This window comes from Dipodomys merriami, unplaced genomic scaffold, assembly GCF_024711535.1.
Source record: "Dipodomys merriami isolate MVZ:Mamm:240054 unplaced genomic scaffold, mDipMer1.0.p SCAF_164, whole genome shotgun sequence".
NCBI classification, from domain to species: domain Eukaryota; kingdom Metazoa; phylum Chordata; class Mammalia; order Rodentia; family Heteromyidae; genus Dipodomys; species Dipodomys merriami.
The window spans coordinates 1,643,341-1,648,426 of NW_027202982.1; the positions used below are offsets into that span (position 1 = coordinate 1,643,341).

The window sequence follows — 5,086 nt, forward strand, 5'->3', positions numbered from 1 at the left end:
ACTCCAATGAACCCACAAAAAGCCACAGGTGGTTTCCCTTATTTGCAACAACTAGTATATGTCTGACACAAGCAGAAAAAGTCAGATAAGGTGATGTTAAGTGAAATTAACCCCAAGATAAGGACGCAATTTTTTTTTCTTGCTTGCTATTGCTTCTAATGTATTTAGAAAGTACCATGTGATTTTTTTTTTGTTGCTTTGTATGTCCCTCTTGCACGGTATAACCCCTGTTTTCACTGTATTTGATGTTGGTATAATTTGTATAGGGGAAGGGAAAAAGCAAATTGTTTAAATAGGGATATAGGTTGACCCATTGCAACAATGAGATGTACATGACGCTATGTGGTAAAACAAACTTTACAATTTAGGTGGGGGGAATGGGAGAGTGTAGTTGTGGAAGTGGGAGGGAAGGGATGATAGGGGAAAAACAAAGGAGGAGACAAGAATGCTTGATAAGAAATATACTCATTATCTTGCTCATGTAATTGTAACCCCTCCTCTGTACAGTATTCTCACAATTAAAAAAAAAACTTATTTAAAAAAAAGCCAGAAGTGGCCGGGCGCTGGTGGCTCACGCCTGTAATCCTAGCTACTCAGGAGGCTGAGATCTGAGGATCGCGGTTCAAAGCCAGCCCGGGCAGGAGAGACCGTGAGACTCCTATCTCCAATAAACCACCAGAAAACCGGAAGTGGCGCTGTAGCTCAAGTGGTAGAGCGCTCGCCTTGAGCTGAAGAGCTGAGGGACAGCGCTCAGGCCCAGAGTTCAAGCCCCACGACCGACAAAAAAATAAAAATAAAAATAAAAAAAAAAAAAAAAAAAAAAAAAAAAAAGCCAGAAGTGGACTGGTGTCTCAAGTGAAAGAGTATCACTCTTGACTAAAGAAGCAAAAGTACAGTGCCTAGGTTCTAATTCAATCCCCAGTACCTGCAAACACAAACACACACACACAAACACACACACACACACACAAACACACACCTCTAAACAATGTAATATAGAATATGAGTCGAATTTTACATGATTTGTGAGTCTGTGGGTTGAGGTTATCTTGTATTTATTTGCAGGCTTTACACATATTCTGCAGAGAAAGCCAATGGAACCTTTGTTCAAGGTATATTTTTGCTATCATCCTACAGATTTTTTGTTTTTTTTTTTTTTGTTTTGTTTTCTGGGTCCGGTCGTGGGGTCTGAACTCTGGGCCTGGGCGCTGTCCCTCAGCTCTTCAGCTCAAGTCTAGTGCTCTGCGACTTGAGCCATAGCGCCACTTCCGGCTTTTTTCTTTTTGCTTATGTGGTGCTGGGGAATCGAACCCACGGCCTCAGGCATGCAAGGCAAGCACTCTACCACTGAGCCACCTTCCCAGCCCCCATCCTATAGTTTTTTATGCAGAAAAAATATCTGTACTTGATTCCAGTGCCCTGCATCTTGTATATACATTTTTTCTAATTTGGGAATGGTAAGGGAAATAACAAAATGCTGAAGTAAGGAAAGAGCTTGACCCATTGTAACAACGAGATGTACAAGACACTATGTTAAAAATGAACTTTACAACTTTGGAAGGGGGAGGGAGGAGTTGTGGAATTATGGAGAGCTGGGATGGTAGGGGAGAAAACAAAGGAGGGGGTAACAATGCTGGATAGCAAATGTACTCACTACCTTATTCATGTAACTGTAACCCCTCAGTTCAGTATTTTTCAATAAAAACATATAAAAACAATATCTTGGTAGTTATTTTAAAACTGTCCAAGCTTACTGTATTGTTTGTGGGTGTGTAAACTTGTTCATGCACTTTGGAAAGTAGTATGGAGGTTCCTCAAAAGACTCCACCTAGAGCTCCCCTATGACTCAGCAATCCCAATTAGGGACATTTACCAGAATGATCACAAACAAGACCATACTAAAGATACCAACACAACTATGTTTATTGCAGCATGATTTACCATAGCTAAGATATGGAACCAACCCAGATGCCCCTCAGTGGATGAATGGATCAAGAAAAATTGGTTTATATACACAATGGAATTCTATGTTTCCATCAGAAAGAATGGCATTGCCCAATTTGTTAGGAAATGAAAAGACTTGGAAAAAATTATATTAAGTGAAGTAAGGCAGGCTCAAAGAAACATAGGTCCCATGGTTTCCCTTATTTGCAATAACCAGTGTATGTCTTGAGTCAAGCAGAAAAAGTCAGATAAGTTGAAGTTAGGCAAAATGGACCTCAAGATAAGGACTAAAGTGTTTTTACTTTCTTGCTATGTTTCTAAAGTTTTATAAAGTGATTTTTTTTTTTTTGGTCGTGGGGCCTGAACTCTGGGCCTGGGCATTGCCTCTGGGTCTTCAGCTCAATGCTAGTGCTACTCATTGAGCCACAGTGCCACTTCTGGCTTTTTCTGTTTATGGTACTGAGGAATTGAACCCAGGGCCTCCTGCATGCAAGGCAAGAACTCTACCACTGAACCAACTACCCAGCCCAGGGTGATTTTGTTGTTGTTGTTGTTGTTGTTGCTTTGTGTGTTCCTCCCCCATGGTATAACCCATGTGTTCACTATAGTTGATGTTAGTATAATTTGTGGAGGGGAAGGGAAAAACAAATTGTTTAAATAGGGATGCAGGTGGAACCATTGCAACAATGAAATGTACAAGGCATTAAGTTGAAAAATGAACTTTACAACTTTGGGGAGAAGTCGGGGTCTAGATGGGGGAGAGGGGGTGTCACAGCAGGGATGGTAAAGGGAAACACAGGAGGAGGCAACAATGCTTGATAAGAAATGTCCTCATGGTAGGACAAGGCCAGGCACGCAGAGCGCAGCTGGGTTACACTCTGACTGGCTAGCCAGGCTGGGGCGCCTGGGCCTGGAAGGGTAGGATACAGGTTGCTTGTGTCCTGCCCGACAAGTTGCCCCTCTCCAGCTCTCTCCAGTTATATCATGGCCTCCCAAACCCGGGGGCCGGTAACATGGCTTGCTTGGTAAAAGACACCACTGGCTTGCCCCACTGCCCAGCCCTCCGCCCCCCCCCTCGCCCCCCTTTTCCCCACCGGGATCAGACCTAGGGTATTTCAGGCTGCTTCTCTGTCGCTGGAGACCTGCCCAGCAGCCGCTGATAGAAGCAGGCCCAAACCTTGTAGGGCCTCGGACCAGAGGACCCGAGGAGGATGAGCTGGCTCTTTCCCCTGACCAAGAGTGCCTCCTTCTCTGCAGCAGGGTCCCTGGTGGTGGCCTCACCAGCCTCCAATAGCAGAAGCAGCGCTTGATCGAGTCCCTCCGGAACTCCCGCTCCACGATAGCTGAAATACAGAAAGATGTGGAATACAGATTGCCCTTCACTGTAAACAACTTGACAATTAACATTAATATACTACTTCCTCCACAGTTTCCTCAGGAAAAACCAGTGATCAGTGTTTATCCACCAATCCGACATCCTTTAATGGATAAACAAGGAATATATGTTACCTCTCCATTAATAAGAAATTTTACAATGCACTCAGATCTTGGAAAGATTATCCAGAGTCTGTTGGATAAGTTTTGGAAGAATTCTCTTGTTTTAACTCCGACTTCAACAGCATTTCCATACCTGTATAGTAACCCAGGTGGGCTGCTTCCTTATGCTTCTCAGATTTTTCTGTGTCTTCCTGCATATCCTCCTCAAGAAGCTAACAGAACATCACTTCTTTGTCTGTTACTGACATTGTTTCTTCTTCAACAAGTTATACAACAGCCAAGCCTGCTGCTCCTACATTTGGTGTCCTTTCACGTCTGCCATTGCCTGTTCCAACAATGGAAACTTCAACACCGATAAGCCAAAATGGTTTTGGGTACAAGATTCCAGATGTCCCTGATGCATTTCCAGAACTCTCAGAATTAAGTGTGTCACAACTCACAGATATGAATGAACAAGAGGAAGTATTACTAGAATCGTTTCTGAGTTTACCTCAACTAAAACAAATTATTAATGGCAAGGATGATTTTGTAAAAAGTATTGAGGGATTAGCAAGAAAAATCTCCTGTTGGAGCCCAGTTTGGAAGCCAAAAGGCAAACTGTTTTAGATAAGTATGAGTTACTTACACAAATGAAATCTACATTTGAAAAGAAGATGCAGAGACAACATGACCTGAGAGTTGTAGTGCAAGTGCCCTACAGGCAAGATTGAAAGTCGCTGAACATGAAGCTGAGGAAGAATCTGATAACATTAGTGAAGCTTTCTTGTAGGGAAAACCTGAAATAGATGATTTTCTCAGTAGCTTCATGGAAAAAAGAACAATTTGCCACTGTAGAAGAGCCAAGGAAGAGAAACTTCAACAAGTGATAGCAATGCACAGCCAACTTCATGCTCCATTACAGATTTTCCTGAAAACATGGACTGCCAAGAGAGAAATGGGACATAAAACTAAATACATTATTTTAGATTTAAGATTTGTAAGTTGGCATTTCATTGCAATGGCTGAATTCAGATGTACTCTACATTGTTTAAAGAACTGAGATGGATTTTATATAGATTAGAATGATTATGATCTTTGCTTTGAAAAATTTTCTGCAGTATTTGCACTAAAAATGCCTATTTATCATTGATAAATCCTGTCCTGTTTAAATTTCACTGCTATTCTAATAATTAAATAACGTATGCATGTAATTTTAGTTTTCATATTTTATGAAAACTACTTGAACTTGTACTTTTAATTTGAAACTGCCTCATTTCTTTACCAAGATTGATATCTTATTTAGAATTTTTTCCTCTCAGTTTTTTTAAACTACTTTCAGCTATGGAAAGATACCCACACCCTCCCTTTTTCCTTCTTTTTGGATAAAACTTTCAAAGGCAATTTGTTTTTCAATATTCATAATATCAGAAAATATGCAACCTGCCAATGTGCCATCTCAAAGTAACTTTTAATATACCTATAATAAATAAGTAATTCAAAAAATTTCCTCATTACCTTGCTCATGTAATAGTAACCCTTCTGTATGGTATTTTTACATTAATAAAATTTAAAAAAATAATTTTAAAAAAGTTAAAAAATATCTCTATGGAAACCTAACCATCTTTTTAATCCTTCCACAAGTCCTCTAAGCTGAATGATGTATTTT

General features: G+C 40.5%; 1 pseudogene; it reads left to right on the forward strand.

The window, feature by feature from the left end:
- Positions 1–3,155: 3,155 nt before the first annotated feature.
- LOC138828787 (vacuolar protein sorting-associated protein 37A pseudogene) lies at positions 3,156–4,480 on the forward strand (annotated as a pseudogene).
- The last annotated feature ends 606 nt before the right edge of the window (positions 4,481–5,086 follow it).